Consider the following 27,320-nt stretch of genomic DNA (forward strand, 5'->3'; position numbering starts at 1 on the left):
GTCTGAGAATTAGTTGAATGGACACCCTGCTATGATACTTCTAGGCAATAGGAGAGATGCAAACATGATTTTTATTTCAAACTTGTTGAAAAAACAAATAATGAGTGTTCCAGAAACTATTGTCCTCATCTCTAGTTCACACATTTCTGGGATCACATCTTGCTTGAGTTATTGTCATGAAGTTGTGTGCCATCTTTTGCGTGTTCTTTGGGTTTGCACTGTCTGAAAATAGAGCATTTGTCTCTTCTTATGAAGATGGTTTCAAGACTATGACATTCTTGGGGTCTTTTTTCTCTGAAGTTTTGAATTATTCCTTCAAATCTGAATGAGAGTCTAGCTGGGTAAAGGATTCTTAATAAGGGGTTAATAAAATAGTCTTTTACTATATCCCACCATTGTCATTGGCACCTCAGTGTCTTATTTGATAAAACTTGTGTAAATCTTTAGGACACTCCTTTGTATTTAATTTTCTTCCTTAATCTTATTGCTTTCAGTGTTCTCTCTTTATCTAGGTCCTTTATCATTCTAATTAGGTTGTGTTTTGGAAAAGTCTTATTTGGTCTCTTAGTTGTTACCCCAATTTTGAATTTGGGTGCATGCATATTTCAACTCTAAATATTTCTCAGTAATGATTCCTTTGACTATTACTTCATCAAAACTGGGCTCGTTGGTCTCTCGGACCCCAATGATTCTAAAGTTATTCTTCTTTAATTCATCACACAATTCTCTTTTCTATTGCTCATTTATTTAGAGGCTTTCCCCCATCTTCTTTGTTGCCTAGAGGTTTTCTGTAACTTACTTATTCTGTCCTTAGCTGCTGTTATTCTGCTCCTAAAGCCTTTCAATAAATTTTCCATATCACCTAAGAAATTCTTTAGTTCTATCATTTCTGCTTGTAATTTTCTCATTTCTGCTCTCATATACTTTTGTGCTTTATTGGCTGTCCATTTTGTTTCTTTAAGCTCATTAAACATTTTCCACATTCATCTTTAAAGTATTTATAGTACTAATTGAGGTTTTAGGGCTACTGTCTTTGCTCACTAAGCATAGTGGGGTTTTGTGCTGCTTTTCCATTGTGTCTGTTGCAGACTAGGATTGCATTTCTCCACTATGCTTTTTGCAATCCTTCCCAATCAGGGAGCTCTCAGGCTGGACCAGCTGGTTGGTGATCTTTTTATTCCCTGTCAAAGCTATCCAATATAATCTGCTATTATTTGGTTGTGTTTCTTGCACTGGTCCCATAAGACATTGTATTCTGTGTGGAATACATAAGAGGGATGTAATTTTTACTTGTCTAGGCTAGATTATCCCACCTACATGATTTTTATCTGCAGCTCTGGGCTTTTTCATTTACTGGGTTCCCAGAATCAATTTTCTGTCTCAGATCAAAAGGTTTTAAAAGTGGAAATTAACCACTAAGAAATGGGAGTACATAAACACACCATATTAAACAAATTATAGTAAATTCACTAAACACCAGTGAGTCAAAGGAGAAATCAGCGAGGAAATAAGAAGATTCCTGAAAACTACTGAGAATTAAAAATAAACTACCAGAATATATGGGACACAGCAAAAAGCAGTATTAAGAGGAACATGAAGTCAGTAAAGGTCCACATAAAAAATATGGAATCCAAAACTAGAAGAAGGAAACTACAGAAAATAATCAAATACAAACTTTTAATTTTTAATCTTTTAAGAAATTCTAAAGATCAATGAAACCAAAAATCAATGATTCTTTGATAAACCATTAGCAACACTAAACAAAACAGAAGAAGAAATTTTAGAAAAAGAATCAGAAAGGGAAATTACACATCAGATACCATAGATATTTAAAGGATCACCAGGGATTACTTTGAAAGTCTTTATGCCAGGAAACTGGAGAATCAAGAAGAAATGAATAAATTCTGTACTCCTAAAACCTCCCAATTCTGAACCAAGAAGATATGGGAACATTTGAACTGACCAATTATTATCAAAGGAAGTTCGATGGTAATCAAAAGCCTCCTCCAAAACAATGGCACAGATTCAGAAAAGTATACTAGTGAATTCTGCTAATATTAGTGAATTCTGCTATGCCTTTAAAGAACTTCTCCTGGTCCACCTCCCACAGTCACTGCCATGTTGACTCATCCACTAGCCCTGCTCTACCTATTACTGCAAAAATGTCCCAGGAGATGCATGCCAAGAAACTAAAAATTTTTAAAACACTGATCCCATGGCTAAAAACTCTGATGTGCCCTTGGGAAGTGGGCCGAAAAAATACCTGCCCTTCCGAAGCCTCAGCAATCACAGCCAAATTCCATGGTTGCAGCCACAAGGGCTCAACTCTACTGCTTCACAAATATTCTCTGCAGAAATATCAAAATGAAAATTAATCAATGTAATACACCATATAAAATACAAGAAAAGTAAAAAATCATATGATCATACTTGTAGATGCAGAGAGAACTTTTGAACATCCAATAACCATTTATTATAAAAACTCACTGAAATGCAGACTGAAAGAACTTTCTCAACATAGTGAAAGCCATTTACTACAAACCCACAAGAAAATACCCAGTGGGTAAAAACTGAAAGTCTTTCCTTTAAGATTGGACACAAGACAAGGTTGACCACTCTCACCACTTCTGTTTAATATAATATCAGAAGTCCTTGAAACAACAATTAGACAAGAAAGAAATGTAAGAACATTCAGATGGGAAAACAAATCTAACCCAATTTACAGAGCACCTCATCCAACACTTCACTAAATGCTTGTCATAAGGTACAGAATAATGCCTGAAAGAAAGTACAGATTCTAGAAAGGGAGAAAGGTGACCACCATCGACTGACCTTATTCAGAATCCTTTACCATGATAAGAGAGGAAACAGTGCAAATGAATTCAAGGTTTTATCTCTAGACAACCACACAGCATGAAGAAACACAGACTCAAAGTTAAAGGATGGAAAACAATCCTGCAAGCAAAAAGCTCCCTCAAAAAAGCTGGGGTGGCCATACTAGTAACTGAAAACATAAATTTAAGTCCGAGAAAGATTAGAAGGGACAGCAAAGGCCATTTTCTATTCATCAAGGGATGCATATAACAGGAAGAAATCACACTCTTAAATGTATACACACCTAATGAGGCACCAGCTAAATACTTAAAACAACTGCTAACAGAATTTAAGGAGGACATTGTTAGCAACACAATAGTAGTTGGAGACTTCAACATCACCTTATCACCTCTGGATAGATAAACAAGAACAAAACTCAACAAGGAAACATTAGCTTTGAAGGAAGAAATAGTAGAGAGAGGCATAATAGATCTACACAGGGTCTTACACCCCCCCAAAAGAAAGAATACACATTATTCTCCAGTGCACACGGATCATTTTCCAAAATAGACCACATGCTAGACCACAAAACATACCTCAATAGAATCAGGAAGATAGAAGTAGTATTAACAATCTTTTCAGACCACAATGCGTTGAAGATAGAAAGACATCGAAAACAAATCAAACAAATTAAACTATTCAATGTTGAACAATGAGTGGGTCAGGAAGGAAGTCAAGGACAAATCAAAAGAGACCTGGGAACAAATGGGAATGAAGACACGAGCTACCAGAACGTATGGGATGGAGCTAAAGCAGTGATAAGAGGAAAATTTATAGCTTTGCAAGCATTCCTAAGGAAGGAAAAAAGGGCCTACATAGATAATCTGATCTCATAGCTAAAGATCATAGGAAAAAAACAACAAAAGGAATCCAAACCCACCAGCAGTGAAGGAGCGTCCCTTTCTCGCCACATCCACACCAACACTAGTTGCTTTTGTTCTTTTGGATGTGGGTCAGTCTCTGTGGTGTGAGATGATATCTCATTCTTGTTTTGATCTGCATCTCCCTGACGATTAGTTCTGTAGAGCATTTTCTCATGTGTCTCTTTGCCATTCAGATTTCTTCTTCGAGAAAGTTTCTGTTCATTTCGTTGCCCCAGTTTTTGATGGGGTTGGATGTTTTCTTTTTGTGGAGTTCAACCAGTACTTAGTATATCCTGATAACAATCCCTTGTTGGATGGTCATTGGTTGAATATCCTTTCCCATTCAGTAGACTGTCTTTGTATGTTGGTCACTGTTTCTTCTGAGGTGCAGAAGCTTCTTAGTTTAAGATAGTCCCATCTGTCTATCTCTGTTTTTACTTGCTTGGCCAGTGGCATGTCATCTTTGAAAATACTATTAGCTTCAATGTCGTATAGGGTTTTGCCAACCTTGTCTTCAATGTACCTTATGGATTCCGGTCTGATATTGAGTTCTTTGATCCATTTTGATCTTACTCTTGCACATTGTGTTAGGTAGAGATCTGAGTCCATTTTTTTTGCATGTAGCTGTCCAGTTTTGCTAGCAAAATTTGAAAAAGAGGATTTCCTTGCCCCACTTCACATTTCTTGCTCCCTAATCAAATATTAGATGATCATATGTTTGGGAGGAGATGTCATTACATTCAACTCTATTCCATGGGTCAGCAACTCTGCCTCAGTTCCAGTACCATGCTGTTTTAATTATTACTGCTTTGTAGTAGAGATTGAAGTTAGGAGGTTGATTCCTCCCATTTTCTTTTTCCCAAGAATTGCTTTAGCTATTCATGGGGACTTATTGTTCCATATGAATTTCAGGAGTGTTTGATCTATTTCTTTGAAGAATGTCATGGTATCGTTATAGGGATAACATTGAATTTGTACAATATTTGGGGGAGTATTGCTTCACTGCTGGTGGGAATGCTGACTGGTTCAGCCCTTTTGGAAAACAGTATGGATGATTCTCAAAAAATTAGAAACTGAGCTCCCATTTGACCCAGCAATACCACTCCTGGGAATATATCCTAGAGAGGCAAAAAAGTACAGTTGAAATGACATCTGCATTTCTATGTTCATTGCTGCACTATTCACAATGACCAAAATCTGGAAAAAACCCGAGTGCTCGAGAACAGATGACTGATTAAAGTAACTTTGGTACATCTACACAGTGGAATACTACGCAGCTGTTAGAAAAGATGAAGTCATGAAATTTACATACAACTGGTTTTGCATGTAAAGTATCATGCTGAGTGAAATGAGCCAAAAAGAGATGGACAGACATAGAAAGACTGCACTCATCTGGGGAATATAAAGTAACAGAATGGGAGTTGAACACCTAAGAATAATTGAGATAAGTAACAGGAGGTCTGCTCCAGGGTTTGGAAGCCAGCCTCACATGGTGGGGGTAAAGGCTGCTCAGATAGAGAAGGGAACACCAAGTAAAGGATGTTTGGAGGACTCGCTTGTGATGCAAGATGTGTGCTGAAACTAGACTATAAACTGAAGACGATGGCCACTCAAAATCTCTATTGCAAACTACAACTTCCTAAAGGAAAGAGTGAGCATAGGGAATGCCCTGCCACAGAGGCGGGGTGGGGTGGGAGGGATGGGGTATAGTGTGGGAGGGCTACTAGGATCACTGGCAGAGGAGAATGGGAACTAGTGTTGGAATGGGTACTTAATATTTGTATAACTGAAACCCAAGCACGAAAGTTTTTTAGTCCACAACTGTACATCATGGTGTTTCACTAATTTTTAAAAAAGGGAAACAAAACCCAGCAAAGGAAAGAAATAATAAAGGAAAATAAAACTTAGAGAATAAAACTTAGAGCAGAAATTAATGACATGGAAACCAAAAAAAACTATCAAAAAGCTCAATGGAGTTGGTTTTTTTGAGAAAATAAACAAGATTGATAAACCACTAGCAAGACTCACAAAGAAAGAAAGAGAGAGAACACTAATAAACCAAATCAGAAATGAAAAAGGGGACATCACAACAGAAATAAATGAAATTCAAAAGATCATCAGAGACTACTTTGAGAGTATGTATGCCACGAAACAAGAGAAACTAGAAGAAATGGATAAATTTCTGGATTCCTATAATCTCCCAAGATTGAACCAAGAAGACTTGGGATACCTGAATAGACCCATTCATATCAAGGAAATTGAAGCAGTAATCAAGTCTTCCCCAAAACAAAATCCCAGGCCCAGATGGATTCACTAGTAAATTTTTCCAGACATTTAAAGAATACCTTTTGCCAATTCTACTCAAGCTTTTCCAGAAAATTGAAAATACAGGAACTCTCCCAAACAGCTTCTATGAGGCGCATATCTCCCTAATACCAAAAGTAAACAAAGACACCACCAACAAAGAAAACTATAGGCCAATATCCCTGATGAACACGGATGTGAAGATCTTCAACAAAATATTAACAAATAAATCCAACAACTCATCAAAAAGATCATACACCACAAACAAGTGCGATTCATCCTGGGGATGCAAGGATGGTTTAACATTCAGAAATCAATAAACATAATCCATAATATCAAAAGTAATGATAAAAACCATGTGATCATATCAATGGATGCAGAGAAAGCTTTTGACAAGATCCAGCATCTGTTTATGATGAAAACTCTCACCTAAATGAGTTTTGAAGGAACTTTCCTCAAGATAGTCAAAGTCATCTATGACAAATGCATGGCAAGCGATAGCCTCACTGAGGAAAAACTAAGGGCCTTTCCTCTAAGATCAGGGACAAGGAAAGGATGCTCTATTACCACTTCTGTTCAATATAGTAGTGGAAGTACTTTCAATAGAAATTAGGCAAGAAAATTAAAGGCATCCAGATTGGAAAGGAAAAAATCAAGCTCTCACTATTCGCAGATGATATGATTCTATATATCAAGAATCCTAAATTCTCTACCAAGAAATCCTAGAAACAATAGACCTGTACAGTAAAGAAAGTCACAGACTGTAAAATTCATGCCCAAAAATCCATGACCTTCCTATACTCAAATAATGAGAGGAAAGAGACATGAAAAAAATAATCCCATTCACAATTGAGCCCCAGAAAATCAAATACCTTGGAAATAGCCAAACTAAAGAGGTAAAGGACCTCTACAATGAAAACTACAAAACGCTACTCCATGAAATAAAAGAGGACTCCAGGAAATGGAATCATATACCCTGCTCATGGAAGAATTAACATTGTCAAAATGGCAATACTCACCAATGCATTATACAGATTCAATGTAATCCCTATAAGCATACCCACAAAATTCTTCAAAGAAATAGATCAAGCACTCCTGAAATTCATATGGAACAACAAACGCCCATGAATTGCTAAAGCAATTCTTGGGGAAAAGACGTGGGGAGGCATTACCCTCCCCAACCTCAAACTCTACTACAAAGCGATAATAATTAAAACAGCATGGTACTGAAACAAAGGCAGGTCGGCACAACAATGGAACAGTGTTGAATATCCATACACACAACCCCTAATGTATGAACTTCTAATCTTTGATAAAGGAGCAAGAAATGTGAAGTGGAGCAAGGAAAGCCTCTTCAACAAATGGTGCTGGCATAATTGGACAACCACATGGAAAAAAATGGGCTTAAACCTCTACCTAACACCATGCACAAAAGTCATATCAAAATAGATTAAAGATCTCAACACCAGGCCAAAATTCATAAGGTACATTGAAGACAAGGTCGGCAAAACCCTCCACGATATTGACGCTAATGGTATCTTCAAAGACGACACTCCACTGACCATCCAAGTGGAAACAGAGATAAACAAATGGGACTATCTTAAATTAAGAAGATTCTGCACCTCAAAAGATACAGCAAACAGAATACAAAGACAATCTACCGAATGAGGAAGGTTATTCACCCAATGCCCATCTGATAAGGGGTTGTTATCAAGCATATACAAAGCACTGGTTGAACTCCACAAGAAGAAAACATCTAACCCCATCTAACCCCATCAAAAAATGGGGTGACGAAATGAACAGAATCTTTCTCAAAGAAGAAATCTGAATAGCTAAAAGGCACATGAGAAAATGCTCTACAACACTAATCATAAGGGAGATGCAGATCAAAATAACAATAAGATATTGTTATTGGCCCACTCCAAAAGAATAAAAGCAACTGATGTTGGTGTGGATGTAGTGAGAAAGGGACTCTCCTTCACTGCTGGTTGGAATGCTGACTGGTTCAGTCCTTTTGGAAAACATTATGGACAATTCTCAAAAAATTAGAAACAGAGTCCCATTTGACCCAGCAATACCACTCCTGGGAATATACCCTGAAGAGGCAAAAAAGTATAGTCGAAATGACATCTGCACTTTTATGTTCATTGCTGCACTGTTCACAATAGTCAAAATCTGAAAAAAAAATGAGTGCCCCAGAACAGATGACTGGTTAAAGAAACTTGGTACATTTACACAATGGAGCACTATGCAGCTGTTAGGAAAGTTGAAGTCATGAAAATTACATACAAGTGGTACTACATGGAAAGTATCATGGTAAGTGAAATGAGTCAGAAAGAGAGGAACAGACATAGAAAAATTGCATTCATCTGGGGAATATAAAGTAACAAAAGAGGAGACTAACATCCAAGAATAGTCGAGATAAGTACTAGGAGGTTTATCCCATAGCTTGAAGGCCAACTGCACATGTTAGGGGAAAAGGCAGCTCAGATAGAGAAGGGAGCACCAAATAAAGGGTGTTGGGAGAATCCTCCCAGGATGGGAGATGCATGCTGAAAGTAGACTATAGACAGAACATGATTGCCACTCAATGCCTCTTTTGCAAACCTCAGCACCCCAAAAGAGAGAGAGAACAAAAGGGAATGCCCCGCCACAGAGGTGGATGGGATGGGGGGGATGGGGGGTGGGAGGGATACTTGGATCATTGGTGATGGAGAATGGGCACTGGTGAAGGGATGGTTACTCCATCATTTTATAAATAAAACCCAAGCACAAAAACTTGTAAGTCTACAACTGTACTCAATGGTGTTTCACTAAGAAAAAATTAAAAAAAAAAAGAGGGCCGGCTCAGAGTAGTGACTGGAGTATATATGGAGGATATAGGAGGGAACCTGGGAATACTGGTAGAAGGAAGTTACACTGGTGGTGGGAACGGTGCTGCAATATTGTATGTCTAAAACTAAACTATAAATAACTTTGTAAGTTACAGGATTTTAATAAAAAACATAGAAAGAAAAACAAACCTAAAAATATACTTAGTAAAATGGCAGGTTACAAAATTAATTCATATAAATCTATAGTTCATCTCTGTGCAAATAATTGAATAGAAGAGAAAAAAATTTTTTCAAAGATCCCATTAATAATTGTGCCTCAAAAAATCAAGTACCTGGGAATCATTCTAAAAGAGGTGGATGCCTTATAAAGAGAAAACTATAGACCGCTATGAAAAGAAATAAAAGCAGATATGAAGAAATGGAAACAGATTGGCTGTTTATGGTTTGGAAGGATTAATATTTTCAAAATTATAATTTTGTCTAAGACAATAAACAGGTTCAATACAGCCACTATAAGAATACGCATGAAATTTTAATTTTATTTTGTATTTGGTTTGGGGGTCACACTCTGCAGTGTTTATGGCTTACTAACTCAGGGATTCATTCCTGGTGGGCTCTGAGGACTATAAAGGGTTCCAGAGATCAAATCCAGGTCAGGTGCATGCACTATCATACTATCACTATGACTACTGGATGCCATTTTTAAAGATCAAACGCTGTTGGATTTTATATGCAATAATAAAACACACAGAATAGTCAAACTAAACCTAGGGGAAATTCTGGGAGGCTTTTTTTAAAGAAATTTTTTCTTTAATTCAAAATGCATAATAACAGCATGTGGTACTGCAATAAGGACAGAATCTCCAACCAGTGGAATTAGAATCAAGATCCCAGAGTTAGATTCTCAGGTATATGAACTGATAATCTCCAACAAAGGAACAAAAAATATGAAGTGGATTAAGGAAAGCTTCTTCAACAAAGGGTGGGAAAACTGGCCATCCCATGCAAAAACCCAGACCCCTTTTGTCAAACCAAAATCAATTAAAGACCTAAATATCATAATTGAATTCATAAAATACAATCGGCTAACATCAGAATAATATTTCATACCAAAGAGCCTGGGCAGGAGTGATAGTGCAGAGAGTAGGGCATTTGCCTTGCACGCAGCCGACCCGGGTTTGATTCATCTGTCCCTCTTGGAGAGCCGGGCAAGCTACCAAGAGTATCCTTCCCGCATGGCAGAGCCTGGCAAGCTTCCTTTGGTGTATTTGATATGCCAAAAACAGTAACAACAAGTCTCACAATGGAGATGTTACTGGTGCCTGCTCGAGCAAATCGATGAACAATGGGAGGACAGTAGACAGTGCTATACAGTGTTACCAAGGAGTCTATAGGTATCTTCAATGATTCAATACCTTTTGCTAAGTAAATGATAGCACAGATAAACAAAGAAGATTACACGAAAATAAGAAGACCCTGCTCGGAAAAATAAACAATGAGCAGAATAAAAAGACATATCACAGATTGAGAGAAAACATCTGCCTATTACTCATCTGGCAGGGGATCAATATCCAAGATGTATAAAGCACTGTTAGAACTTCACAAGAAAAACAACAAAAACAATCTTATTTTTTAAGTTGGGGAAGAAATGAAAGGAAATCCCTCAAAGGAGACATAGAAATGGTCAACAGATATATGAAACAATACTCTGTATCAGGGAAATGTAAATCAAATCACTGAGATATCGTCTCATACAAGTGAAACTGGCACAAATAACAAAGAACAAAAGCAACCAGTGTTGGTGTGGATGTGGTGAAAAGGAGCCCTTCTTTACTGCTGGTAAGAATGACAACTGGCCCAGCCTTTCTGGGAAATAATACAGACACTTGTCCAGAAAAAATGGCAACTAAGAATTGAGCTTACATATTATATAACAATTTCACTTTTTGGATCTGCTCCAAGACCCTGAAAACTATTCAGGAAACAGCTCAAGTGTCTATGAACGAATAACTGGGTAAATAAACCATGGTACATATAAACAACGGAATACCACTTTGGCTTAAAGAAAAGATGAAACCATCCATTTTTCTGCTAAGTGGATGGATCTAGAGATGATCATGTTATGGGCAGTTAGTCAGAAAGAGAGAAACAGACATAGTATGATTTCCTTCTTATATATGATAAAAAAATATATACAGTATAAAAGAAACACAAACCAAAAGGCAACAGGTTTTGGTCTTTAGCTACAAACATATTATTGTAGGGGTGATAAGGGGAATATAATAGAGGCACTGGGGCGATTGTGGAGGGAAACTAACATTGGTGGAGGATGTTGTACTGTTATATTTTATGCATGGAAAGTCTGCCATTTTAGTATCATAAATTGCAGTGCATAAAACAAAACTAAAAATAAATAATCTTTTTACCCTGTGTTGGACTAGAGTGATAGCACAGCAGGTAGGGCATTTGTCTTGCACACAGCCAATGTTGCCTACCCGGGTTTGATTCCTCCGCCCCTCTCTGAGAGCCCAGCAAGTTACCGAGTATCTTACCAGCACAGCAAAGCCTGGCAAGCTACCCATGATGTATTCGATATGCCAAACACAGTCACAACAAGTCTCACAATGGAGACGTTACTGGGCTCACTCGAGCAAATCAATGAGCAACGGGAGGACAGTGCTATAGTGACAGTGCAGTGCTACCCTGTGTCAGTTAAAATGTGTACCAGTTTTGCCAGGATATTTTTGTACCTAGTTGCTTGGTCAAGGATTAGTCCTGATACTGCTGTGAAGGTCTTTTAAAATATGTAACTGACATTTAAATCCAAGTAATTTAACCTAATTTAGCCTTCATACTGTGGGTTGGCTTTAGTCAATCACTTGAAGTAACTTATTTTGTTTCTAAACAAAGTAGTTTTATTCAGAAAAAAATAAAGTGGGAGGAATAGGGGTGGGGAGACACATTCAAGAGAGCACAGGAACTTCTCTAGAGGAAAATAGTCAAGAGCACAGGTTGAGGTGCAGACAACCCCTAAGACAGAGAATGAGGCCCCCTACCTTTACAATGTTGGTTTTATAGTAGGACTTTCCTGAAACTGCTTCTACTTGGGACTTTCTCTGTAGGAACTGTCAGTGGAAACAACCCCATAGGAAATACTGTTGAGGAAAAGTCCAAGGTCTCCAAAAAAATAGAAAAGAAATTCTGTTTCCATTCTGACTATAGATTGATGATGGAAACATAGTTTTTTTGCCTGAGTTTATAGCTTTCAACCATCTCTATACATTGTGGACTTAGCCAACCAAGTCTTTAAAATAAATATAGCTAGTTAGACAACTAGGTATATAGAGAGAAGAATGATGATATTAGTTGATAGACGGCAGAGAGATGGAGATGATGCTAGATGACAGGTATATAGCAACAGATGTATATCAATAGATAAATAAGAAGTATATCAAGAACCAGTAGTTGGGTGATTATTGTCCAGAAAATGCAATCATTGAATAGTATGTTTATCCCTGTCTCTGTGTCTGCATATCTATGTATCTGTCGCCTATCTACAGAAATTACTGACCACGTTGTTCCCATCTTCCCAATGAGTTGAATCACTGTGACATCCAATCCTAGTTAAATACTGTCCTTTCTACTTTATAAGCATACTTAAAGTTTATCATTTTATATCTTAACATAATGACTCTGTTTGAAAATCACTGTCTTTTTTCAAATCAAATCTAAAAATTCGGCTTCCTTTTAAAGATATTTAAAATAATTTTGTCTACTCCATTCTACACAATAGTGGTCTTGCTAAATGATAAACCATACTGTGAAGTTTCCTATATAAAACCATTGAATGGCTTCTCTTGGTCCTTTTGATAAAATGGAAATTAATGTTGATTGAAAGGCCATATATTTAGCTTCTGCTGCATCTTCGTCTTTGTTCAACTACCACCAACATGCTCTATTTCTTGTTTGCAGCTTTTAATCTGAAATATGCCCTACCTACTTGATTTCTCTGTCTAGTTCCTATGCAACATTCGGTTATCATATACTTCCTTTTGATATATAGGTTAATTTCAACTATCACATGGTTGTTTCCATCATGCTTATCATTATATTATTATAGTAATATTACTTGTCATAGCACTATCATTCCTTCCTTGATTTGATATGTATCACCCTATAGACTGGGATTGGTTTTGCTCATTCTATATTAAGTGTTCAACACAATTTTATTGAATGAATAAATATACAAATTCCACCTATGCATTTATGCATTTTTTGTGGCACTCTAATCTGCTTATTAGATCTATTATCATTCTTCTAATGTTCTAGTATCTCCAATAGTTATTATTTCTGATACAATTTCCCTGAGAAAACTTTTCTTGCCTTCTGTCTTAGCTTTGTAGGCTTTCCAGATTTTAACTTTTCTTTCCTAGTGTACCATATTTAAGTCCAACAGATCATTTTCATTGTTCCAGCCTATAGGGGTTTTTGTCATATTGCCCCAATTGGAAAAAATGTCTTCCTAATTTTTGACCTCCTTTCATCTATTTTTTTGGATTCAAGTTAGTTATACTTTCTTAAACACCATTTGATTGATATAATGCAAAGATCTAGAAAATATAATACTCTGTACAAGACACTTTATTATTGGAATGTTACATTTTTGTCTATAAAATGAGACTAACAATATCTATATTATCATAATGATAGCTTTTGTGCTGGGGAATGTGCTAAACATATTCTCTCTATAAACTAATTTGACCATTACACCTAATCTTTTAATGTTTCTGTTGAGGGAACATTGCTCTACAAAATGAACTGTTTTTCTCCTGTCATCCCTTCCAACGTTTTCTTCCTATGACTTCCCCATCCTACTAGTTGGACTCCTTTTCTCATGCCTTAGATACCTAGTTATGGGATTTTTTCGTAATCCTGGGAGCCTATAAGACACCCTGGTTGAGTCCCTGATTGAGAAACACTGGTTCACAAGAATGCAAATATTTGTTTTTTAAGGATACAATGTTATCATACAATACTTTCCCAAATACAAATGTTTGTCTACCACAGTTGAATCTTTCCTATCCACTTACCACATCTGTCCTTGGTAACCTCAGTTCTATGGTCAGAATATGTGGGTTGTTTTCATATTGAACATTGCCTATTTTCTTGCATCATTTCTTTATATCCCACATATGAGTTTGAAAAAAATTTAAAATTCCTCCTTTTTTCACTTACTATCAACATTACGTAAAAATACAATATTTCATACTTTCTTATACTCAATAGTACCCACTGAATATATATATCACATATTCTTTATCATCTGGTGCTGTGTACTCTGGTTATTTCCAGATCTTGGCTATTTTAAATACCAATCAATATATTTTCAAGTTAGTGCAATTGAGTTCTTTGCAAAGATAACTGTCTGAAATTTCCTGATAATATAATCTTATTTTTAATATTTTATAAATATCAATATTATACCCATATTGTATGAAACAATTTATATTCTCATCAACAGTGAATAAGGTTATTTTTCTCTACACCTCTAACAGTTCTTGTTATCTTAGGCATGGGTAATATAGACCAAAATCACACATTTGATTATCATAGTCTATTAATATTTTGATTTTCAGTTTCCTAATGATAAAGGATAGCAATTTTATTTATGTGCCTGTTGGTTATCTGTATGTCTTCGTAGGCATAACTTCTGTGACCCTGATCCTTTTTAAAGACAAATGAAAAGCAGAGGAAATTAATTTTTCACAGAGCTGGAGAATGGCAAAACTGTCATTCAGTCTTGACAGACTGGTTTTAGTTCTGTGTCCTCAGTGTCCTGATGGAAAGTAAAAGTGGCATTGTGGTTGAAGAAGCTTAGCATGGAATGCAGCTCTAGCAGACATTCCACATGTCCTAAAGTCAGTGGGAATTGAGCGTAATTCTACCACTCCAATGCTGGTTGACATAGAATAGATTATTTTTGTAAGTCCTAGTAACCTTATCTGAAAAACGGGCATATTGTTAGTATCTATCTCATTGGATCTTCATGGGGACTGAAAAATAAAGATAACATATACAATGTTTATAGAATAGTGTCTGGGACATAAAATATTTACAAATGTGTATTTTATGATACATCACATCTCCATCATTTGCATTCTTTGTACCAGAATTATTTGTATGCCCAACTTGAACTCCTACAAGATTATCTCTGTTCAGTTTCATTTATATTAAATTCTTACACATCATAAGCTTGCTAAATTAGAGAACAGAATATTCTTTTATTGTGATTCATTTAAGAAGACTATTGAATTTAAAAGACTATGGAAATGTACACTGTTGAAAGGTTGGGTGATGGAACTCTGTATGACTAAAACTCAATCATGAAAAACTTTGTAACTGTGTATCTCATGGTGATTCAATTAAAACAAACAAATAAATAAAAATCAATGACTAGAGCACAGAAAGTTCTAACCAAGAAAAAATGGGAATTTGAGCCAAGAAAAAAAATCTTCTTAAGTGGAAGTGACTGGGATATCAATAAGAATGCCATTTATATGTTTCTCCCATGTTCTCTTGCAATTCCAATTTAAAAAATGAGGGGTGGGACCTTTCCACTGTCCACATTGCTGAATCAGGAGGTGTAATATATACCATATAATTGAGTTTGGAGGAGTCAGAATCTTTTGTGGACTAAGGAAATCAATTTATATTTTTTTATTTCAAAAGGATCTTTTAGTATCCCATTAATTTTAGATAGTTGATTGTATTTGGAATTTAAAAATAAAAATTCTGGAAGCATCAAGGCTGTGGAGAAAGTTGGGCTGGAGCTCTGACCACTGACAGTGATTATTTCCTTTATTTATAAAACATGAGTGAAATGAAAGATTATATACAGTGTACTTAGAAAATTTTATAAGATGTTCCTCAGGTTGTCACTGTTGCTTTTGGGCTAAAATCAGGTCTCCTGGGGGGGGGGGGGGGTCTTAGATGGGGAAAGGGCCAAACTGAGTCATCATTGTTATTGTCCACTGCCCTGTTGGGGCAAGCAAGCCCTGTAGGGAACTGGCTCATATCAAAATGTGGAGTAAGTAAAAGGTATAAAATTCATGGAATCTTGGGGATCAGCTAGCACAGCAATTCTCAAACTCCCACTCCCTTTACATAATTCACAGTATCCGCATAATCTCTGCACTATTATTTATGTAATATTTTCTTTTAATACCATTCACCATTTTTACTTAAACATGCATAGAATTGAAGCTTTCTATGATTACTATAAATGGAAAACCAATATTCGTCTCTACAAATGGAAAGCAAAAACGAAATACAGTAAGAAGTCAGTAGTGCTATTAAATTTTATCATTATAAATGCCAAGATTCTTAGTCTGAGGCCTGACTTTTGTTTATTTTTGTTAAAAATAAAAATTAGCGATGGTAGAGCAAATTAGAGGTGCTAGCAAATCATTTAACTAAGGAAAAGGAGGGCTGGAGCCATAGCACAGCAGGTAGGGTGTTTGCCTTGCATACAGCCGAACCAGGTTCCATTCCTCCATCTCTCTTGGAGAGCCCCACAAGCTACCAAGAGTATCCTGCCCACACAGCAGAGCCTGACAAGCTCCCTGTGGTGTATTCAATATGTCAAAAACAGTAACAACAAGTCTCACAATGGAGACATTACCGGTGCCTGCTTGAGTAAATCGATGAACAATGGGAGGACAGTACTACAGTGCAGAGCATTAAATAAAATATCAGGTTGAAACTCAAAGCAGTGGCATGAATTCTCACTAAGGATTCAGAGCATCTAATGCTTGATACATACCACCACCACCACTCTGACACAAACACATACATGGCACTTTCCAACCTTTAAGAGGAAAAGGTACCGGGGTTAATCTTCTTGATCCCCAGAAAGGCAGTGGAGACCTGAGAGGATCAATCTCTTGGTTTTACCAACTTTCCAAGTCAAAACTTGGGCCAGGGTGAGTTGGTTATGTGAGGAGCTCATAACTGTCAGCAGCACTTGAAAGTATGCATTCAATAAGTCAGTATATCCTGAAAGAAACCCTTCTCCCATGCCACCCTGTAGGATGCCATTCAATTAGTATAAAGTCTTACCACTGCCTCGTAGTTCTAGAGCTTCCTATGTGATCAGCCAGCCTGCTTGAGAGGTTTGCCTGATCTTATTTCATCCATCTGCTTTGCTTTGCAAAACTTATTTTAATAGATATTTGATGAATAAAAGAGTTGGGCATTTACTCTTTGTGAACTTACATGTTTATTTCTTCATTATTCTATATGAGACAAGCAGTAAAGAAAATAAATTTCCCCAGTGAAGGCCTATCTCTCTGTCTTGCAGTGAACCCAAAGTAGAGAGGTGATAGAACTCAGTTGGTCTTGCTGCAAACTGACTGAGGGATCAAGTGGTCCTGTGGCTACAGAGGTGCATAAGACTCAGGTCACATGTACCAGGAGATCTCCCATTGCTAATTATTTCATTATTTGTTTATGTATTTACTTGGGGACTACACCTGGCTGTGCTTAGGGTTTACTTCTGGTTCTGTGCTCAAGGATCACTCTTGGCCTCTTGGCAGGGGAACATTGCCATCCTGGGATCTCAAAAACAGGTTGACCCATGAAAGTCAGGCATCTTACGTGCTGTACAATCTCTCTGGCTAAATCTCCAATTTTCCCAAATGAATTAACCATGTCCTGTGCTTTCTAATAGGAGAGAAGTTGCTGCCATCTGTCTCCAGTGTTTTCCCGGTGAACTTCATGATCAAATCAAGATGCATTAGCAAATATTCCAATCCTTTCCTGGGGCAGCTCTAAGCTGAGTGGGTCACTATTCCTAAAGCTGTCTGCCTGCTCAATCCTTACTCCATTTGCAAGGGCCACTCCAGTTCCATTTCCTAAAACCTGCCAGTTTGCCTGTGGCAAGTGAGCTTATGACTTGTTTACTTCATCTCAGATCAGGGAGATAATTGTGTTCTTTGTGTCATTTAATTTGAACCTGCTATATATTTTAGTCTTAAGTATTTGATAAATGGCTATCTAGCATCTTAGAATAAACTTATTTTCTATTAAAGACCTATAATTTACAAAGTTATTGATGGGTTTTAGGCATATAATATTTCTACACCAATCCCTAACACCAGTGTCAACTTTCTTCTACCACTGTTTTCATATTCCCTCACTACCTCAATACCCATCCCATCCCCACCTGGCAACTTGAGGGGCACATTACAAAATTTCAGTGGTTGCAGCTTAGATCTCATATGTTCAGTTTTGTTGAGTCAATATTTGTTTATACTTTTTAAAAAGTCACATGTGCCATTTATTTTTGCCTCTCTGCTATCTGTCTATATGGCATGTATGGCAAATGGGCATATGAGAGATATTTATTCTACAGTGGCCAGGAAATACCTTTTCAATATAGGTATGCTGATAGTGTTAGGTATCTTAAGGGCAGGTGAAGGAGTGTAGTATTATATTTATTCTACTCTGGTCTCTGAAATAGAAGGTTCCAGCCCTAGTCACTCAGCCTTTCCTGCTTCCCTGATGTTCAGGAAACAACTTTATACCCTGCCTAAAGGATGAGTGGAGATCCCATGCATCCTCTTCCTGTTTGTAAAATTCCTTCCACTGTGCTGCCTGTGGTCCAGACACAGAGAGTAAGCGGGGCACTCTAACAGCTTTTTCTTCTATCCCTCTAATTTCTTTCCCCAGTCATCTTAGTCCTACTATTCATCACGACCTCAAAGATGCAGAGAAGCTGCTTTGCAGCCTGGTTCAAAGAATCAGTGTTTACTCCAGTCTGCTTTGTGATTTTTGATGGAAAGTGGCCTTGCAGCCTGGGCTGTAATTATTATGGAGGCCTGTTGTCATGGCGACTCAAGGAGCAAGTAGTATAGAGAGGGAGGGAGGGAAGAGGGAGAGAATTAGGTAAGACAGAGGGAAGAAGAGGGAAAAGAAAGAGAGGGGAAAGAGAGAAGTGAAGAGAGGGGGGGAGACTGGTTGAAACACAACAATCTTCACTCTCTTTCCTCTAAGGATTCTTTTTGTAGCATTTTCTGAGTTTTTTTTTAACAAACAACATAAAATATACTATTTCCTTTCTGCTTTGGGCCAGGAATTGGGGTTCGAGACGGAAACATCTTAAATATGGTGGTGGGAAGGTGGCGGGATTAGAGTATGAAGTGTAATGAACTATTGTTAACTAATTTATAAAAAATATTTTTTAAAAAGAGAGGGGAATAGAGGAAAGAGAATGGAGGAGGGAAGCAAAGAGAAAGAAAAAAGAAGCCACAGGAAGAGAGAGGTAAAGAAAAAAGGGGGCAAGAGGAGGAAGAGAAGGTGAAGAGACAAAGACCAGGGGATAAGAGATAGAGAAGAAATGAAGGGGGCGGGAGAGAGAGAGAGAGAGAGAGAGAGAGAGAGAGAGAGAGAGAGAGAGAGAGAGAGAGAGAGAGGACTTCTCCGGAGGTGACAGTGGACAACCTGGGAGAAACAACAGCAGGACATTGGAGGTGGTCATTATAGACAAGAGTGGAAACTGTGAACTGTGCGACAAAGAGGGAGGAGGGATGGGATGAAAATGGAGATGAATGAACGGCACAGGAAAGTGGAGGAGGCCAAGGGGAAGATGAAAGCAGGAGTGGGTGGAGAATGAGGAAGCTAGCCCTGCTCTCAGAGTTATCCTTAATTATTGTTCGATGTTTTCCATCTCTATCTGCTCTTTGATCTCTTGTTACACATTAAATATGAGCCACAAAATATCTGTATCTCATGTTTAAAAACTCAGTCGAAGAGAGACTTCAAAGTGGAAAGTGGAACAAAATGGGAAATGCACCTTTTTTTTTGTCTCACACATTAGCTGCTCCAATTAAGTTAAATGGACCCCTGTACTCTTCACCCACCCACTGCCAGGATTAATGAGAGCAGTTCCCTGAGCTGTCAGCTGCCCCAGAATCTTATAGCTGCCCAGAAGCTGGCATCTGGAACTCGGGCTGACATGGACAAAACTGGATCAGTTCTTCAAATGGTTGGGAGAAGTCACTAAAGCTACAGTAGTTACTGGTGAATCCTTTCCAAGTGTGCTTGCTACAGAGTGAGAGGTAGGATCTGGTCTACCTAAAACAGCCTTCCCTGTGCCTCAATTTACCCTGGACTGGAAACTGCAGAATCCTCTCCAACACTTCTTTGCCTGCTCTGTGCCTTTCTCACACTTGCCAGGCTGGGCAGTCTCAGGAGTTATAGTGATTCTACAAAAAGAAAACCCTTCCTTACTCAAGTCCAGGCCAATGGACCTGCAGAGTGTTTCTCTGCCACTTCCCTTTCCTTCTTTTCTTTCCTCTCTCTGCTCCTTGCACTGTCCACTACTACCTCTTTCAGTGTGGTAACATTTTCGGAGTCACACCTGCCTGGCAGAGAAAGGACAGCCTAGAAACTGGTTCGCCATAGTTAGGGAAATAAGAGTATCTTCACTTAGGAAAATAAAAAAAAATCAGCTCTGGGAGGATGTTTAAATCTTATCTGATAAAATGTCTTTGAGGACCCAGGCACTGACTTCTATATTTAGAAGGTGATGGAGCATTTGCTAGCCTTTAAATACTGCCCAAAAAGAATGAAATTCTGTTGGCATTCAAATATTGCACAAGAATAAAATAAGTTCCTGTTCTACCCATTTTGGAGGGCATTGGGGGCTTGGATCTATAGGTTGAACCTGTAAACTGTAATTCATGACTTCAGACATCTATATTATCTTCCCAACGTCATTCCCCATATTCAGACATGGCACTCAAATTCATTGGTTATTGATATGGGAACAGGGAAGAGACAGAGGACAGGGGTGCAAATGAAGTGTCCAGGGGTATTCACTGCCGGGATGAAGACAGCCTGAAACTATGGGGCTGAAACACTTCAGAGTATCTACAGAAACGAGTGTTAGGCCTTCCTCTAACCTTGGCTCACATGCCTCATCAAAGACACCGTTCCTTAGAGCACATACTTTTTGTCTCAAATGGTAGGAATTTGCCATCTCCAACTGTTAAGAAGCCAAAACTTTGCATTGCCGAGTCCAGGACTCCTTCTAAGGGTTGTGGTAGTGACAAGAATTAGGAAATGCAGGGTTGGGAGGGGGCATAATGAAATGAACAGTTTCTGAGTGGGATGGAATAAGGGGAGCAGAGATTCTATCCTTGGATGGATAGTGTTATCTAAGTCAGATGAGAGGCAATTTGGTTAAAGAGAAGAGTTGGTTGAAAAGAGACTGTTTTGATTTATCATTGGGAGATTTAAGGACTCAGGTAGTCCCTCCACACATTGGTCCCTAAACTATTATACATGTTTATGAAGGCACACTACTGTCATTTATTTTAAACTTTTAAAAAAAATTTTATTGAATCACCATGAGATACAGTTGCAAAGCTTTCATGTTTGAGTTTCAGTCATACAATGATTGAACACCAGTGCACATTCTCCACCACCAATGTTACCAGTATCCACCTTCCCCTACCCCCCACCACATCCCAACCCTCCCTCTGACTCTATGGCAGGCAATTTCCCCCATGATCTCTCTCTACTTTGGGGCATTATGGTTTGCAATACAGATATTGAGAGGCTATCACATTTGATCCTTTATCTACTTTCAGCACATATCTATCCAGAACTATCCCTCCAAGCATCATTGACTTAGTGATCCCTTCTCTATTCCAGCTGCCTTCTCTCCAGCTAATGAGGCAGGCTTCCAACTATGGAGCAATCTTCCTGGTCTTTGTCTCTACTGTCCTTGGGTGTCAGTCTCACATTATGTTATTTTATTTTCCACAAATGAGTGCAGTCATTCTATATCTGTCCCTCTCTTTCTGACTCATTTAACTTAACATGGTACTCTCCATGACCATCCATTTATAAGCAGATTTCATGACTTCATCATTCCTAACAGCTGCATAGTAATCCACTGTGTAGATGTACCAAAGTTAACCAGTCGTCTCTTGTTGGGCACTTGGGTTGTTTCCAGATTCTGGCTATTGTGGCAGTTCAATCTTTGTTTGTGATGTGGAGTTTCATGAAAAAAATAGTAATGCTTTGATTTCCTCTCAGGAGTGATAAGCTAAGTGAAGCAAATAGAAGGGGTGGGATTCGTCCTAGTTGACACCCAGAAAGGACATTGATTGGAAGTCTCCTACAAGGTGGCTGCCATTGGTATGTGATAGTTCACATAGATCGGTGTTGAGGTGTATTCTTTGGATCAGATTCAGACTCATTCATAACAGAAGGATCTTTGACTTATCCCTACCTATGAAGTCCAAGTTAATAATTGATCTCTGTGTGAGAATAGAATATGGCAACTAGTGACTTCATTCAGTTTTCAATAAGCGTTGTCCCTTACTTTCATTTAGAATTTCATTTCATTCTCACACAGTATCTGAGGGCAAAATGAAAGATGGAAGCCATTTTATAGGGACAGGAATGTAGACAGTAGTCTTTCACAAGTGTAGCATTCTTTCCTTTGTAATTTTTTACTTTAATGTCAGGTATCATGGAGAAGAGAAATTGTCAGTCTTAATACACTGATTTTATTCACAATTGTTTCTAGTTTTCCCTCTTTCTGAATATATGTTAGCATTCTAATAAAATTTAGTTATTATCTTGTAATGTGATTTGACCAATATAATGTTGCCTTGCCACCTCTGGGTGTACTCTAGGAGTACTCTGGATGTACTCTGGGTGTACTCTCTAGAGTTTCAGGGTACAACTTGACTTACACCCTTCCTGCTACCGTGATTATGTGAGAACATGTTGAAATGAAGCCTCTATCAGCCTGTGCATCAAGAACACAGAGTATATGTGAGAATAAACAGGTTGTATTGAACCACTGAAACATAAGGCTTACTTATTATCTCCGCATAACCAAACATCTTTGACTATTTTGCTATAAGTTAAAATAGCATATTTAAAACACTGACTCTTCTACCTTAATGAAATTTCTTTTCAGATCACATATATCTAATCAGAAAAGAAGAAATTAGATCAGTATTTCTGATCTTGACCTAATAACTAGCTTTACTGACTGTATAGTATTTTCCTCCTTCTAACCGTTCTTCCCTCCCCGTCCTTCTCCTACTCTTTCTCCACTTCTCTTCCGTTATGCAAGTGCCTGAGTTAAGCTTAACTCACTACTGTCAATTCTTACAATAAAGATAGAACTTAAATTCAAGGATATTTACTGTTCCTTTAACCTCTATTATTCTAATACTGACCCCATTGTGTAGCTCTAAATGTGCCTAATTATTACCCAGTCCTGTAAATAATTAACCTTGTCATTTCAAAGTTTTCTGATGCATATTGCCAAAGGATTTGTTGCAATAAAAGACACCATGGCTAGTCCAACAACAAAATTTGTTACTAAAATGCTGAAACTTACAAAAAAAGAATATTTATCTTAGGGTGAAAGGTGAAAAAAGAATATTCATCTTAGGGTGAAACAGAAAAGGCACTTTGTGGGCATCTTTTGTTTCCCATTTTATTACCCTGAGAAGACTAGACTCTCCATCTACTGAATCGTTTCTTTTTTAAAAAATAATTTATTTATTTATTTATTTTGAATACCCTGAAAAGGGGGTATTGATTGAATGATTCAGCACCTCCATGATTGTGCAAGGAATGCCAAGAGAGAGATAACCACAAAAAAACGCCTTTCTTTGAACACTCTTGAACTTATTTGCCAACGTGGCTTGGCACATGCCTCAGGCAACCGCAAGCGGACATCCAAACTGGCAAAACAGTGCAGAGAAGCCATCAAGGATGACCTCAAAAACAGGAGAGCAGCAGTACTGGTAGATGTGGCAGAAGCTGGGAAAAGCATTCGTAATGCCTGCCTGTCCTTCACCAACTGCAAAACCAAGATGACTGCCCTCCGACATCATGATGGATCTATCACATCTTCCAGAAGGGCAATGGAGAAGATTATTCATGACTTCTACTCAGATCTCTTTAGTAGCCACGTCCACTTTCCCACAAACCACATACCACATGATGGATATGTCGTTCCCAATGTTCTCCCTTCCGAAATCCAACATGCCATCTCGTCAGTAAAGAAACAAAGAGCACCTGGCCCAGACAAGATCAGACCTGAACACTTGAAGAACTTACCATCAGTACTCATCAATACATTGGCTCGGCTCTAAACACGCTACCTGTCTGAATGCAAGGTTCCATCCCAATGGAAAACCAGCAGGGCTGTACTACTATATAAGAAAGGAGACATCCACGACATTGGCAACTATCGCCCAATCTGCCTATTGTCTGTCATCTACAAACTATTCACTCGAGTCATCCTGAATAGGATTAGCAGAACATTAGATGAAGGACAACCATGTGAACAAGTTGGATTCCGAAAAGGATTCAGTACCATCGACCATATCCACACGATTACTAAGCTCATTGAGGTTTCTCGGGAGTTCAAGATGCCACTCTGTCTAATGTTCATTGATTTAAAGAAGGCCTTTGATTCTGTTGAGACGGAAGCGGTCATGGAAGCCCTAGCCAATCAGGGCGTACAAACTCAAGACATCAGGATCCTTCGTGAGCTCTATTGCGGATTCACTACCAAGATCTCACCATTCTACAAAGAAGTAATCATCCATATCAAGAGAGGGGTTCGTATTTTGGTCACTGTTTCTTTGGAGGTGCAGAAGCTTCTTAGTTTAAGATAGTCCCATTTGTCTATCTCTGTTTTCACTTGCTTGGCCAGTGGCATGGCATCTTTGAAGATACCATTAGCTTCAATGTCATGGAGGGTTTTGCCAACTTTATCTTCAATGTACCTTATGGTTTCTGGTCTGATGTTGAGGTCTTTAATCCATTTTGATCTTACTTTTGTACATGGTGTTAGGCAGAGTTCTGAGCCTATTTTTTTGCATGTAGCCGTCCAGTGATGCCAACACAATTTATTAAAGAGGCTTTCCTTACTCCACTTCACATTACTTGCACCTTTATCAAAGATTAGATGAGCATATGATTGAGGAGAGATGTCAGTGTATTCAACCCTGTTCCATTGGTCTGCAGTTCTGCCTTTGTTCCAGTACCATGCTGTTTTAATTATTACTGCTTTGTAGTACAGTTTGAAGTTCGGGAGGTTGATTCCTCCCATTTTCTTTTTCCCAAGAATTGCTTTAGCTATTCGTGGGGGCTTATTGTTCCATATAAATTTCAAGAGTGTTTGCTCCATTTCTTTGAAAAATGTCATGGGTATCCTTATAGGGATTGCATTGAATTTATACAATGCTTTCGGTAGTATTGCCATTTTGACAATGTTAAGTCTCCCGACCCATGAGCAGGGGATATCTTTCCATTTTCTCATGTCCTCTTTTATTTCCTGAAGTAGCGTTTTGTAGTTTTCTTTGTACAGGTCCTTTACTTCCTTAGTTAAGCTGATTCCTAGGTACTTGATTTTCTGGGGCACAATTGTGAATGGGATTGTTTTTTTCATGTTGCTTTCTTCTCTCTCACTGTTTGCGTATAGGAAAGCCATGGACTTTTGGGTATTGATTTTACACAAAGACAGTCTACAGAATGGGAAAGGATATTCACCGAATACACATCTGACAAGGGGTTGATATCCAGGATATACAAAATACTGGTTAAACTCCACAAGAAGAAAACATCCAACCCCATCCAAAAATGGGGCAATGAAATGAACAGAAACTTTCTCAAAGAAGAAATCCGAATGGCAAAAAAGCACATGAGAAAATGCTCTACATCATTAATCATCAGGGAGATGCAGATCAAAACCACAATGAGATACCATCTCACACCTCAGAGACTGGCCCACATTCAAAAGAACAAAAGCAACCGATGCTGGCGTGGTTGTGGCGAGAAAGGGACACTCCTTCACTGTTGGTGGGAATGCCGACTGGTTCAGCCCTTCTGGAAAACAGTATGGACGATTCTCAAAAAATTAGAAATTGAGCTCCCATTTGACCCAGCAATACCACTCCTGGGAATATATCCCAGAGAGGCAAAAATGTATAGTCGAAGTGACATCTGCACTTGTTTGTTCATTGCAGCCCTCTTTACAATAGCCAGACACTGGAAGAAACCTGAATGCCCAAGAACAGATGACTGGTTAAAGAAACTTTGGTACATCTACACAATGGAGTACTATGTAGCTCTTAGAAAAGATGAAGTCATGAACTTTACATACAAGTGGTACAATATGGAAAGTATCATGCTAAGCGAAATGAGTCAGAAAGAGAGGGATAGACATAGAAAGATTGCATTCATCTGGGGGATATAAAGTAACAAAGTATGAGATTAATACCCAAGAATAGCTGAGATCAGCACCAGGAGGATTACTCCATAACTTAGAGGCCAGCCGGGTATCCTAGAGGAAAGGGCTATTCAGATAGAGAAGGGAGCACCAAATAAAGGATGTTTGGAGGATCCTCCCAGGAGGGGAGATGCATGTCGAAAGTAGACTATGGACTGAACATGTTTGCCACTCAATGCCTCTTTTGCAGACCACAACACCCAAAAGGAGAGAGAGAACACAGGGGATTGCCCTGCCACAGAGACGGGGGGATGGGGGGATGGGGGTGGGAGGGATATTATCCATGGTGGTGGAAAATGGGCACTGGTGGAGGGATGGGTATCTGATCATTGTATAATTGAAACCAAAGCACAAAAAATTGTAAATCTACAACTTTAAAAAAAATAAAATAAAATAAAGGGGAAAAAAAAAAAGAGAGGGGTTCGGCAGGGTGATACCATTTCACCAAAACTCTTCAGTGCCACCCTCAAGAACATCATGCGACGACTGGAATGGGAAAGCATGGGAGTGAAGATAGATGGTCGGCAACTACACCACCTCCGCTTTGCTGATGACATCGTTCTAATAACACCAAACATCAGCCAAGCAGCAGAAATGCTGAACGACTTTGACCGTGAATGTGGAAAGGTCGGACTACAGCTGAATCTTACGAAGACAATGTTTATGAGAAACAGCCTTGTTCCTGATGCTCCATTCGCTCTCAACGGAACGACCATCTCCGAATGCAACAGTTATATATACCTAGGTCAAGAAATCAACATGATGAATGACTTGGCACCTGAGTTGGGCAGGAGGAAGAGAGCGGCTTGGAATGTCTTCAAGAGCATTGAAGAAATAACTAAAAGGACAAAGAACCTCCAGCTACGAGCACATCTCTTTGATTCCACTGTTCTTCCTGCATTAACATATGCCTCAGAGACCTGGACCCTACGAAAACGGGATGAGAACGCTATTCGGGTCTCTCAAAGAGGAATCGAAAGAGCCCTGCTTGGAATATCACGATTCACTCAAATGAGAGATAGAATCCGGAGTTCTGATCTTCGTCAATGCTCAAGAATCAGGGACGCTGTCTCATTTGCCAAGACATCAAAAATCAGATGGGCTGGACAT

This window comes from Sorex fumeus, unplaced genomic scaffold (genome assembly GCF_029834395.1).
Source record: "Sorex fumeus unplaced genomic scaffold, SorFum_2.1 ptg000039l, whole genome shotgun sequence".
Taxonomy (NCBI): domain Eukaryota; kingdom Metazoa; phylum Chordata; class Mammalia; order Eulipotyphla; family Soricidae; genus Sorex; species Sorex fumeus.